The sequence below is a fragment of the Balaenoptera physalus genome, assembly GCF_965194825.1.
Source record: "Balaenoptera physalus genome assembly, chromosome: X".
Taxonomy (NCBI): Eukaryota; Metazoa; Chordata; class Mammalia; order Artiodactyla; family Balaenopteridae; genus Balaenoptera; species Balaenoptera physalus.
Window position 1 is genome coordinate 98,419,479 of NC_138903.1, and position 14,596 is coordinate 98,434,074.

At 42.0% G+C, this 14,596-nt stretch overlaps 1 protein-coding gene across 2 annotated transcripts in view; it reads right to left on the reverse strand.

Moving 5' to 3' along the window:
- Positions 1 to 14,596, reverse strand: part of DCX (doublecortin) — a 364,207-nt gene that overhangs the window by 19,824 nt on the left and 329,787 nt on the right. The window lies entirely within an intron of this gene.

The following is a 14,596-nucleotide window of genomic DNA, read 5'->3' on the forward strand; positions in this document are numbered from 1 at the left end:
GAAAGAGGGAGAGAAGGAGATCAGGAATGGAGGAGACAAGACGGGAGACAAGAGATTCTTGGGGAAGAGAAGAAGGGGGAAGTTTGAAATCGGGAGAAAGGCTTAGAGACAGAAAAAGGATAACGGTAGCCAGAGTCAGGGTGCACCCGCATTTGTCTCTAGTCAGTAAAATGCTGAAAATGAGATGGTTTAGTATTTAACATCTCCATATTCCACTGTGTTTGCAAAATTGTCTTATATTTCCTTGCTGACTAGATTTTTTAAAGATCCAATCATGTAAAGAAATGTGGTGCACTGAAACAGAACAATTAAACAGCTTTCAAAGGGGATTCATGTTCAGACATCTCATCTAAAGTTAATCTCTTTTAAAATCTAAGGACCTACATTGTTCATCAGATATTCTGAAACGTGCTTTAAAAATAAGGGCAAATATCCCAAGGGTGTTGGTGGAGTGGGGGAAGGAGAAGAGAAAGAAGGAGGAAGGGAAGACAGGAGGGGGCGGGGAAGGAAACTGAAAAAGTTAAGCAGGAAGATGGCCTGAGAGTGTTGTTATTAGTCCCACAGGTAAAGCTTAGACTGGTGTATCATGAGTATTTCCTGAGGATATACTTCCTCTGCACCACTTATGGTAATGTTTCCCTAGGCTCTGGAACCTGCATATCAACTGTAGAGATGAAAGAGACATCAGTGTGGTGGTTGATGAGTTTGTCCAAGTGCAAGTGAGCTGAAAAATGGGCACTTAGGAATCCACCGTCTGGCCTTGCCTGTGTATTCACTCATCTCTAACCCACTCACTGAGAGGCCTTTCTCCCTGTCAGGGCTTCCTGGAAGTCATTCATTCAGTTGGCCAGTAGCTACAGAGTACTTTCTCTAAGCGAAGCCAAGTATTAGACATTGAGGTTTCAGAGATGAGTAAGTCACTTCCATTGGGGTGGCAGGTTAGAATACAGTGGGAATAAGTGCTACGACAGAGCCATACGAGGGGTATTATTGGAGCCCAGTGGAGAGGCTTTGAAATCAGGGGACTAGGAGGCAACACCTGAAAAAAGTCTTGAAAGGTGACTCTGGAATAGACAAATCCATAGAGACAGAAAGTAGATCAATGGTTGCCAGGGGCTGGCCAGCAGGGGGCAAGGAGGAATTAGGCAGGGTAGGATGGAGAGGTCTGCTAATAGGTACAGAGTTTCTTTGAGGGAATAAAGATGCTCTGGCATTAAATAGTGGTGATTGTTGCACAACTCTATGGCTAAACTAAAATCCAGTGAATTGTACATTTTAAATGAGTGAATTGTTTGTTATGTCAATTACATCTCAATAAAGCCATTGAGACGATGAATTGGAGCTAGTTAGGCAGAGAGGGTAGAAGGGGTATTCCAGACTTCAGAATTACACCAGTAGGGGCAAAGACATGGCGGTGTGAAAGAATACAGTATGTTTACAGAAGTGCAAATAGCTCCAAATGGCTCAAGCATAGGATGCCAGCAGTGAATTCTGAGAGATGAGACTGGAGTTGAGGATAAACACCAGACCCCGGGGACCTTTTGCGAAGTCTGGGTTTGATGTGTGAAAGAAATCTGGGAGTGATACCATCAAATTTGCATTTAAAAACCATGACTCCAGATGCAGTGGGAAGACTGGGGTGAGGTGGGGTGGGTGTGGGATGGTTAAAGGTAGAAGCAAAGAGATTGGTTAGAAGACAATGCATTAGTCCAGGTGAGAGGTGGTGATGGCTTAAATTAAAGCACTCGGGAGGGAGAGAAGGGATCGGGAGAAGATAGAGGCCTAGAGGCCAGGCAAGCTTGGAGCGAGCGTGATGTGCACGTACCATGCAAGCCACTCAAGGAGAAACATGACCTGTGCCAATTTTGTCATCAACATTCAATAAGCATTTGGAAAATCAGTTTTTAACCATTTAACTACAATTAATTTAATTGTTGAAAAAAACGCAGACACTTTCCCAGACTTCCCTGATGGAATCAAACGCAAAGATGGACATAGAGAAATGAGAAAATATAGACACATACAGGCAAATGTCAATTCCTTAGAAGCTGAAGGAGCAGACTACATAAAAATATATTCTCATACGCATTTCTTCTAGGGGTTCTGTGGGAAAAAAAATCTGGGAGGGTGCCATTTCATTTGAATTCTGAAGCCAATTCGTATAAATGTCACGTAAAAGAAGTAGCAGGGAAAGATGAAAATAGGGTCTGACGAACTGTGCATAGTCTTGGATTGGCAAATCCACATGGAAAGCTGTCACAGTTCATTTTGAGAGTGACTGGAAATAACACCGGTTTGAAAGCCCTCATTTTCCTTTATTCTGCTTTACTAAACATCTTTAGCTCCTGTCTCCGATGTTCCAGTTCTCAGCTGCAATTTGAGAATGTATGGGGGGAGTGTTTGCCCTCTTTTACTTGTCTCTCTCATTTCCCTCCTCAGAACCACAGCACTGCCTCACTGTCGTCACCTTTTATTTATTCATAGTCCAAATCCTTTTATTTCTTTCTTCTCATCGTGCAGTTCATTTTTTCCCCTCTACAGCAAGGTACATCAGGAACTTTTCAATCTCCTAGGCTGTCTTTTATCAATAAAAACCAGGACAATAATGCTTATTGTGCGTCTGTGATAAGCCAGGCACTCTTTTCTCTCTTTCCATTCTCTCTTTCTCTCTCTCTCTCTCTCACACACACACACACACACACACACACACACACACACACACAGAGCCTCATCTAGTCGTATTCTAATTTCTGTTGGGGAAATAGAGGCTCGCTCCAGTTAGGGGTAGCAAAGTCAGGATTTGAACACAGGTCTCTCTGATTTCAAAGCCTATGTGTGTTTTGGTTTGTTTTCAGTTTTTGCTACATTGCTCTTCCTTTTTTATGTGATTTGCTTCTGGGACTCCTACTTATGACAACTTTCTGATGGCGGGTAGGAAGGAAGGAGAAGAGTTGTGGCAGAGGAAAAAAAAGAAAGAAATAGGAGCAGGTAGAAGCAGACACCAGAGCTTATGCTCGTCTTCTAGACTTTTATCCTACTTGATCTAGTTTAGATTAGAAAGTGATTAGCAAGAGCTATCTTCCATTCACCCTACCAACTGGGTTTCATAGAAAATGTCATGAAACAATAGCAGACAGAGCAGACAGACAGACGTGTAACTACCCTCATGCCACATGCCTCTGGGAAGATGGTATCTGTGCCCTGTCACTCCCCTCAGGTATGCAGCACAATTGCCAAGCTTGGCCTGGCACAGTCTTGGCTAACTAGCTTCTCTGAATGATTATACCTGCCCATTCCCCAGTGCTTGTTTTTAAATCCTTGGCTCCATCAGAATAGAACAGGACAAGCCCAAACAAAAGATGGCGGGTAAGGTAACTAGGCTGAATTAACTAGATTTGCAGGGATTTAAATGTGTAGGGGAATATGGGTTCCCAGGAGTGAGGAACAAGGTGGACGGAGTCAGTTCCCAAAGAACAAGGAGAAAGTTCAGTTCCTTGCATGAGCGGCCAAGGGCAGAGTATGGTCACCAGCCTGACAAGTTGATGCTGAGCTCTTAGACTATGGATTCCCTTGTCTGGAGGCTGGACTGATCCCTGGAAATCAGGATGCAACTGTGTGTAAGGTGGATGTAAGTAGCCTCAGGTACAGTGATTAAAGAATTGTCTGGGCAATGAGTTAGATAAGTCATTATACTTTCTGGGTTCAAGTTTGCATGGCAGAGGAAGAAAAGGGCCAGTTTGACATATGTTTTCACCCAACCTTTGACTGGAGAGCAAACTGATTTAATACTTATTCACTTAGCTCTGGCTTTTCCCTCCCATTCTAATCCCAACACTTGAGCTCAACTCAAAATCAAGTCTACTGGTTTTGGTTTGATGTCTATTTTGAAATATTGCTCACTGAAAATAAATAACTCAGTCTACAAAAAAAAAGCCATGACAATAATTTCAGAGCCACCTTAATAATTGCAGATGTATTTCTACAATTGTTTTCAAAGCATTTTGCAATATATGAATTCACATGATTCTCCTGATAACCCCAAGAGATGGTAGCCAGGAATTAATGGTCTCCTTTTAATCACAAGGATATAGAGGCTCAGAGAGTGTAGGACTTGCTTAAAGGGTATAAACTGCTTCTTCTCAATGGATGGTGGACTTGAGGATTTGCTCACAGATTCATTTCAAAATTCCCTCAAAGTTAGCATATCACATACCACCATGACCTTTTAGTGACTGGTTCCCTGTCCTGTCTTTTCTAATTCCCTAATGCCTTGCAGAGGGAGATCTCAATATACGATTCAGCCACTTCCTCATTTTTTTCTCATATTGAGATGCTCTAAGTGTTCCTTCATTCCAGTCCAAAGACACCCTGGTTTCTCCCTACTTATACAGGGAGGTTTTCTGGAAGGCCATCCAAGTAGAACCAAAGTGGTTTCAACTTACTTCAGAACAAGGCCAAGAGACAGGGCCTGTGGTTTTCACACATTCATTCCAAAGAGCCCTTGGGTGGGGTGTATGGATTGGTTTGGCTAATTGCTTCTGCTCAGTGGAAATCCTTTGTCCCTCTCCCCAGAACCATCCAGTAGGGAAGCAAGAACTAAGGGGCCCAAAAACAGTTCTTCACTGATTTGATCATAGGGCCAGTTCTCAGACCAAATTCAATCATAAGTTGTGAGATACCGTAAGTTCAGAAGTTGGAATTTGAACTTTAAATCTATTCCCTTCAGAGTCTTGAACAGCATGCAGTGGTGAATCTTTTAAATAAGGGAGAGAAGAGATTTCCCTGTTGTAAAACAAATATGTGATGCTGGAGAGGGTGTGGAGAAAAGGGAACCCTCCTACACTGTTGGTGGGAATGTAAATTGATACAGCCACTATGGAGAACAGAATGGAGGTTCCTTAAAAAACTAAAAATATCACTGATGAACATAGATGCAAAAATCCTCAACAAAATACTAGCAAACAGAATCCAACAGCACATTAAAAGCATCATACACCATGATCAAGTGGGGTTTATCCCAGGAATGCAAGGATTCTGCAATATACGCAAATCAATCAATGTGATACACCATATTAACAAACTGAAGGAGAAAAACCATATGATCATCTCAGTAGATGCAGAAAAGCTTTTGACAAAATTCAACACCCATTTATGATAAAAACCCTCCAGAAAGTGGGCATAGAGGGAACTTACCTCAACTTAATAAAAGCCATATATGACAAACCCACAGCCAACATCATCCTCAATGGTGAAAAACTGAAACCATTTCCACTAAGATCAGGAAGAAGACAAGGTTGCCCACTCTTACCACTATTATTCAACATAGTTTTGGAAGTTTTAGCCATAGCAATTAGAGACGAAAAAGAAATAAAAGGAATCGAAATCAGAAAAGAAGAAGTAAAACTGGCACTGTTTGTAGATGACATGATACTATACACAGAGAATCCTAAAGATGCTACCAGAAAACTACTAGAGCTAATCAATGAATTTGGTAAAGTAGCAGAATACAAAATTAATGCACAGAAATCTCTTGCATTCCTATACACTAATGATGAAAAGTCTGAAAGACAAATTAAGGAAACACTCCCATTTACCATTGCAACAAAAAGAATAAAATACCTAGGAATTATCCTACCTAAGGAGACAAAAGACCTGTATGCAGAAAACTATAAGACACTGATGAAAGAAATTAAAGATGATACAAACAGATTCAGAGATATACCATGTTCTTGGATTAGAAGAATCAACATTGTGAAAATGTCTGTACTACCCAAAGCAATCTACAGATTCAATGCAATCCCTATCAAACTACCAATGGCATTTTTCACAGACCTAGAACAAAAAATTTCACAATTTGTATGGAAACACAAGAGACCCCAAAGAGCCAAAGCAATCTTGAGAAAGAAAAACAGAGCTGGAGGAATCAGGCTCCCTGACTTCAGACTACTACAAAGCTACAGTAATCAAGACAGTATGGTACTGGCACAAAAACAGAAATATAGATCAATGGAACAGGACAGAAAGCCCAGAGATAAACCCACGCACATATGGTCACCTTATCTTTGGTAAAGGAGGAAAGAATATACAATGGAGAAAAGACAGCCTCTTCAATAAGTGGTGCTGGAAAACTGGGCAGCTACATGTAAAAGAATGAAATTAGAACACTTCCTAACACCATACACAAAAATAAACTCAAAATGGATTAAAGACCTAAATGTAAGGCCAGACACTATAAAACTCTTAGAGGAAAACATAGGCAGAACACTCTTAGGACATAAATCACAGCAAGATCCTTTTTGACCCACCTCCTAGAGAAATGGAAATAAAAACAAAAATAAACAAATGGGACCTAATGAAACTTCAAAGCTTTTGCACAGCAAAGAAAACCATGAACAAGACGAAGAGACAACCTTCAAAATGGGAGAAAATATTTGCAAACAAAGCCACTGACAAAGGTTTAATTTCCAAAATATAAAAGCAGCTCATGCAGCTCAGTATCAAGAAAACAAACAACCCAATCCAAAAATGGGCAGAAGACCTAAATAGACATTTCTCCAAAGAAGATATACAGATTGCCAACAAACACATGAAAGGATGCTCAACATCACTAATCATTAGAGAAATGCAAATCAAAACTACAATGAGGTATCACCTCATACCAGTCAGAATGGCCATCATCAAAAAATCTACAAACAATAAATGCTGGAGAGGGTGTGGAGAAAAGGGAACCCTCTTGCACTGTTGGTGGGAATGGAAATTGATACAGCCACTATGGAGAACAGTATGGAGGTTCCTTTAAAAACTAGAAATAGGACTACCATACGACCCAGCAATCCCACTACTGGGCCTATATCCTGAGAAAACCATAATTCAAAATGAGTCATGTACCACAGTGTTCATTGCAGCTCTATTTACAATAGCCAGGACATGGAAGCAACCTAAGTGTCCATCGACAGATGAATGGATAAAGAAGATGTGGCACATATATACAATGGAGTATTACTCAGCCATAAAAAGAAACGAAATTGAGTTATTTGTAGTGAGGTGGATGGACCTAGAGTCTGTCATACAGAGTGAAGTAAGTCAGAAAGAGAAAAACAAATACCGTATGCTAACACATATATATGGAATCTAAAGAAAAAAAATGGTTCTGAAGAACCTAGGGGCAGGGTTTCCCTGGTGGCACAGTGGTTGAGAATCCGCCTGCCAATGCAGGGGACACGGGTTCGAGCCCTGGTCCAGGAAGATCCCACATGCCGCAGAGCAACTAAACCCGTGAGCCACAACTACTGAGCCTGCGCTCTGGAGCCATCGAGGCACAACTGCTGAGGCCCGCGTGCCTGGAGCCCATGCTCTGCAGCGGGAGAAGCCACCGCAATGGGAGGCCCGCGCACCGCGGCGAGGAGTGACCCCTGCTCGCCGCAACTAGAGAGAAGCCCACATGCAGCAACGAAGACCCAACGCAGCCAAAAATAGAAATAAATCAATAAATAAATTTATTTTTAAAAAAAAGAACCTAGGGGCAGGACAGGAATACAGATGCAGACGTAGAGAATGGACTTGAGGACGTGGGGAGGGGGAAGGGGAAGCTGGGACAAAGTGAGAGAGTGGCGTGGACATATATACACTACCAAATGTAAAATAGATAGCTAGTGGGAAGCAGCCACATAGCACAGGGAGATCAGCTCTGCGCTTTGTGACCACCTAGAGGGGTGGCATAGGGAGTGTGGGAGGGAGGCTCAAGAGGGACGGGATATGGGGATATATGTATATGCATAGCTGATTCACTTTGTTATACAGCAGCAACTAACACACCATTGTAAAGCAATTATACTCCAATAAAGATGTTAAAAAAAAACAAAACAAACAAACAAAAGAACAAATATGTGTACCCAGTTGTATAATATTTTGGCACAGATCAGTTTCCCTCAAGAAGAGGGCGTCTGTAAGACGGCTGCTGGATGTGCCAAGATTATTTTCTCAGGCTTGACAATGCTGACAACGTTTATTTCCAGTCGAAGGGGGTTCTGCTGGGGACATGTTTCTGGTGGAGCACGCCTGTTGCCAACACTCACTCCCAATTTTATGGGGCAGGAACTAGAAGAAACTACACTGCTCTTATTTGTGGAAAGAACATATGCTTTGGAATCAGTCAGGGTTTTAAACCCTGGCTTAGCCATTTCCGAGATGTGTGACCTTGGGTGTAACCTACCCTCTGTGAGTCTGTTTCCTCAACTGTAACATTTGAATAAAAAGAGTGCATATGTCAATTGTTGTTGCTCTGAGGAGTACATGAGAGACTACATATAAAATGCTTAGCCAGGTGCCTTAGCAGATAGGGAGGGCTCAGTAATGACATCTTCTATTGCTATTACTACTGCCATTATTAGAAATGGAAGGAATTGAAGCACCAAGTTAGGAAATCCCCTTCCACAGGGGGTGATTTATCAACCTATGCCGGCTGAACACTAATTCTTTAGCTAGCAGGTCAGGCATTAGAGGACTGAAGTTTTCCCGAGCGAAGCCCATAATTCTGGTTTTTGCATGTTATTGCTCTGCTCCCCAGAACAGTCTTCAGCTGTCGGCTCTTCTCTCTTTTTACTCGCTCAGCCTTACCATGGGGGCGGGGGTGATCAGTGAACTCAATGTGGAAGCACTGAAGGTATTGGAGCAGGAAAGTTACACAATGGCCATGTTTTAGGATGAGAAATGTGGTGGCACCACAGCAGATGTGTAAGTGGACGGAGATTTGAAGCGGAGATACTATGTAGGCGTGTGCTGAGTAATCCAGGCATCAGGTGATGAGGGAAAGGAAGGGACTTCTGTGTGGGAAAGGTGAGGATGTTTCAAAGGTTCAACAACAGGAACAGCATATGGTGGGCATGAAGGATTAAAGAGTGGGAAGAGTCAAAGATAACGCCAAGGTGTTGGGCCTGGGGAATAGAATAGAATTGATTCTGCTGTCAGGGAGTTGGGGAGAGGAAATGTTTTTGACTTTTAGACACTTTGCATTTGGCACATATAAGCAGAATTGTCTGGTAAGCATTCATGGCACTGACATGCAGAAGGAAGGTTGGGGCTGGAGATGTAGATTTAATGGTCGCCTCTCTGTACCCCAATATGCTATATTCATCACCACCTCTGCTCTTTTGTTCATGCTTTCTCTGCTGCCAGAAATATCCATTTCCTTATCAATTGAAATCTAATTCTCCTTCAAGCCCCAGTTCTTCCAGGAAGCCTTCCCTTAGCACCCTAGCCCCCAATGAACTCTCTTTCCCACAAACTCCAGTACTTCCAATAGCACTTACTGCCTGTATCTCTCATGCACTTGGCATTTAAACAAACCATTATCATTAAGTCTTATTTAGCATCTCACTGCAATGGTTACATTGTGGACTGTGGAGCCAGATTGCCTGGATTCAAATCCCAGCTCTACCACTTACTAGCTGTGTGATCTTGGACAGGTCACATCGTTCATATGCCCTAGTTTCTTCATTTGCAAATGGGGATAATAGCACCTACCTCGTAAAGTTGTTGTAAGGATTAAACTAGTTAATACACGTAAAGTGATTAGAATGGTTGCTTGGCACATATGAACTATGTAAGTATTTGTAAATAAAAATTTTTGTTAAATTTATATGCATACTGGTTCCCCAAATACATCATAAGCTTCTTAGTGACAGGTAATTCATCTTATCATTTCTTTTCCTCATAGCACCTAGCATTACTAGTTACTCCACCAAAAATTTGGGGAATCAGTTGTATTTAAACACAAGTCCCAGGACTTCCCTGGTGGCGCAGTGGTTGAGAATCCACCTGCCAATGCAGGGGACATGGGTTCGAGCCCTGGTCTGGGAAGATCCCACATGCCGCGGAGCAACTAAGCCCGTGCGCCACAACTACTGAACCTGCGCTCTAGAGCCTGCGAGCCACAACCACTGAGCCCGCGTGCCACAACTACTGAAGCCCGTGTGCCCTAGAGAAGCCACCACAATGAGAAGCCTGCGCTCTACAACGAAGAGTAGCCCCTGCTCGCCACAACTAGAGAAAAGCCCACGCGCAGCAATGAAGACCCAACGCAGCCAAAAAACACACAAGTCCCCGGCTGCAGCAGGTTGCTAGGACTGCTACTGCAGGGAGAAGGGTTAGCACGGCCGCATCCCATGCTGTGTGGAGTGCTCGGGGACGGGGACGGGGACGGGGACGGGGGGGGGGTGGCATTTGACTGCTTGCTCCAACCATTTACTAAACAGCCCTCCAATGGCAATGGAAAAGTTGCCTTATATATAGGACAGTTCTTCCACTTAAACTAGACGTAAGCTGTGGTTTTAGAAAGAATCAGAATGGGGGAGGAGGCAAGGGGAGTTTTTCTCTTCCCATAGCTTCGCCAAGGGCACCACTTCCCCTTGGACTGACAGTAGGGGAGCTGATGGAGTGTCTAGGACTGGGCACTGGAAACAAAGGCGCTTAATTACTCATGGCTTGCCCTATGCTACACAAAGAGAACGACACAGATACCACCCCCCTCTCCCAGACTCTCCACATCCCTTGCCTGGAGGTGGGGGAAGGTGGAAGGAAGCAGAGAAGCAAGGACCATGCAACAGAGACCGTTTCTTCACCACTCTGGAGCTTCTACACCCTGATTTAAGGACAATGCAAGGACCGCCTACCTGGGAGTCAGGAGAGCTGGGCTCTCGTTCTTGAGTACTAAATAGATATCGGGAAGACTGAAAGATTTACTGAACCTCTTTAGATCTTAGTTCTCCAATCTAAAAAAAATTGGATAATTTTCCTTTCCCAATTTAAGCCATGGTGCTATTATGAGTGACAACTGAGATGATAGGTTTGGAAATATTTTGCAAAGTGTAGAGCATTTACTTCATGCAAAAGATCATTATCTGGAACTTCTCTCAGTTGCAGAAGAAGGGTATTATGCTGTCTACTAGTCACATATGGCTAGTGAGCATTTGAAGCGTGGCTAGTCAGAATTGAGGTGTGCTGTAAGTGTAAAATACAATCCCATTTCAACAAATGTAAAATATCTCAACAATTTCTTACATTGGTTACATGATGAAATGATAAGATTTCAGATATATTCAGTAAAATAAAATACATTATCAAAACTAATTTCACCTGTTTCTTTGAGCTTAACTGTGGCTACTAGAAACTTTAAAATTACATACAAGGCTTGCATTTGTGCCTTGCATTCTATTTTTATTAGACCGAGCTGGTACATCCGGACAGTCACATTCAGGAAGGTCAGAATATCCAGGTCCCTCCATTTTAGGCAACCCAAAGCAGCGTCTTTGGTTCAGAAGAGGACTCCCGGATACTATTCTCCCATGGGCACCCTCACCTGGCTGTTTTGTGGCCCTTGACCTCCCCTTTCAAAAGCTGTGTATTTTGGTAGAGAAGACATTCATTCTTGGGAGTTTGGGAACAGGGAAGATTTGATTTTCAGGAATAGGTGCACATAGGTTGGGGGAAGGAGGGTGGAGAGCGTCGGGTTGCTACAACAATGACATGTTATTGAAGAATAGCAAACTAATTATCACATTACAATCCTCTCAGGTGGGAACTAGCTTCCTTGGAGGCTCCTTTAAAAAAAAAAAAGAAAGAAAGAAAAGGAAAAGATTCCTTCCCAGCAACTAACTGACTTTGTCCTTTTAATTCAATTCAATTCAATTGGGGGGTAGCTGCATAAAGAGAAAAATTAACACATTAATGGCTAAAATGGAAATAGAGAGAGACACAGAAATGTCTTCCTTTAGTTCTGAAGCCAGGCTTACCCTTGCCCATCAAATGGCAAGTCCTAGGTTAATCAAAAGGGAGCACTGCACAAGCTTCCTTCAAACATTCCATAGGAGCCTTCTGGGCTCAGGTTTCATCTGTTTACCACACAATCCCTTGCCCTACTTTAAAGACAAACTTGGCTAATGGGACTTGGATTCTCAGAGTCCGTCAGCTCTGCCCAGTGAGAATGAGAGCTCCTTATAGCAATATTGTATAGACAATCAAATCCTTCCTTAACTCAAGTTTAGGGCTTAGCAACAGACATTCCCTTTGGGGGCAAACTCAATACTGGCAGGAGTAGGGACTGAACTTGAAGGGGATAAAGTAGAAGGACTTTGATTTATTCATGGGCAGAATGGGAAAGAGACAACTTAAGGACTAAGGAACAAACAATCAAATTATGACGCAAATTACAGACCAAATAGCATCAATTTCCTAAACCTCAAGTCAAACTGAACCCAGATATTAACTGAACCATGAACTGGACCAAATATATATATTTATATATATACATATATTTTATATATATAATATATATATTATATATATATATATATATATTTGAAAAGCTAGCAAACTTGTTCAAACCAGAATCAAACCTATATATTTTCTAATGAACTAGAACATCAAAACATTCCTTTAACTGAACCTGAACTGAGCCAATGTTTCATTTGGTTTGAATCCCGGCTAAAGAGGAACATTTTTGGCTTTCGTTTGCCATCAAAGGAAGGTAGTTAAAATTCCCTGGAAATGGCCTATCTTCCACAACCTTTAGTCACTCAGGTTGAATGAAGAAATGTGGATCCGTCCACAAGTCTCAGGTCTAAGACAGACTGACACAGAATGGAAACAGGGTGGTACTACCATGTACTACAAAAGAACAAAGAATTTCAGCCCCACACAATGCCATTATTCTTTGGTTAAATGTATATTAATCTGTCTATGTCCCTTGCTAACAGCTCAGAAAACCTTGATACTTTATGAAACAATTCTTTCTTTATGTTTGTAAGGAGAAATTTATGCTAATGCAAAACTATGCATTGTCTATAGCTCACCGTTCTTGTTACCTGATTCTGATTCTGTGGAAGCTATTTTACAACCCTGGAAATCACTGATAACAATGGAAAATGATTTTTGTCTAGACATGCAAATTCTGTCTTACCCAAAATGGAAACCAAGTCTTAGATGAGGTAAGAAACTTGTCCCAAGTCACAAAGCTGGGAAGTGGTATAATTGGGTTTTCCTAGAGAGATGTCTCTCCCTCCTCTTCCATATCCTATCCCCCTACACCTCCCAGCTTGAGATGGTCCTGAGTGAGGAGGGGGTGGAAAAGGGAAAATGGGTATGTCAAATCTAAACCTTACCTAAAGTCCTGTTTACCTGAGATCAGCTTTGCCCCTGTGCAATGTTCACTGAGTGGATGTCCTAGACTTGGCCCTAAACTCCCATGGCATGGGCAAGGTTGTGTTATGTGAATCCTTTTACCCTTTGGGGCTGAAATCATGTGGAGGCTCTAAATACATCATCTAAGATAAGATCAAATGTTCTGGAAATTGCCATGAAGGTTGGCTAGACTAGAGTTTGACTTCATTTATGTTCATGAACTATCTGAAATGAAGATTTAAATTCTCTCTACTGAGGATACCACTTTAGATTTTTTACTGGTAGGAAACTGGGGCTGCTTGTAAGTCTGATATCTGCCAAGTAAGGTCCCATTTTCCTGCCTCAAATTGGTTACTTTGTTTATTTTGTGTGTGTGAATACATCCTCATTCCTTCTTTTAGCAAGGGAGTTCTGAAGGAATAAGAGTAGATCTTGCCTGCCTAAGCCGAGGTTGGGATCTATTATAACTCCTTTCAATTTGACACATTCATTGAGTCCTAATGCATTCCTTCTCTGTCTCCAACATCTTAGAATCAGTGAAGTGCATACATTTTAGAAGGGAAATTCTGCATGTAGTATGCTGGAGATCAATTATTTGACACATGTTTAAACTGTGTTTAATTACAGGTGGTTGGGTTCATGTGTGCTGGGTAATCCAACTGGATACAGTCTGCAAAGAGAATTGATTTACTTCAAACTGCTGCCACTCCAGCATTTCTAACTAATGGGTTATGTGATGGTTTCAAAATAGGTCCACAAATTCTTTGATATTCCTCCCTTCCAGAAATGGAGCCTGCTTCCCCTCCCCTTGAATGTGGGCTGGCCTTAGTGACTGCTTCTAATGAATAGATTAAAACAGAAGTGACAGTGTGTAGCTTTGGAGAGTAGATCATAAAAGGCACCACATCTTCTTCCTTATTCACCCTCTTGAATTGCTGTCTGGGGGGAAGATTCTGCCAATGGCCATCTTGGAAGTGGATCCTACAGTCCCAGTTGAGCCTTCAGATGACTGCAGCCCCTACTAATACCTTGACCTCAACTACATGAGAGATCCTGAGCTGGACACAACCACCTAGCTAAGCCACCCCAGAACTCCTGACCCACAGAAACTGTGAGATAAAAAAGGTTTGTTGTTTTAAGCTACTATGTTTCAGAGTAATTTGTTTTATAGCAAGAGATAAGTAATACAGGTTAGAAATCCCAGAAATAGCCAGTGACACTTCTGAAAAAATGATCAGCTAAGTGGTTATTGCCAGACTTTAGGAACCTTGATCAACTGTTTAAAGTCCATTTTTTTTGGCAAGGCCCTGCTTAGAACCTGTACAAACAATTTCATTCTCAATCCAAGTGTTAAAATCTAGGTCTTTGTAGTTCGAGCAATATGAATTTGCTTAGATAGATTCATGTGCTGCTCTGTACG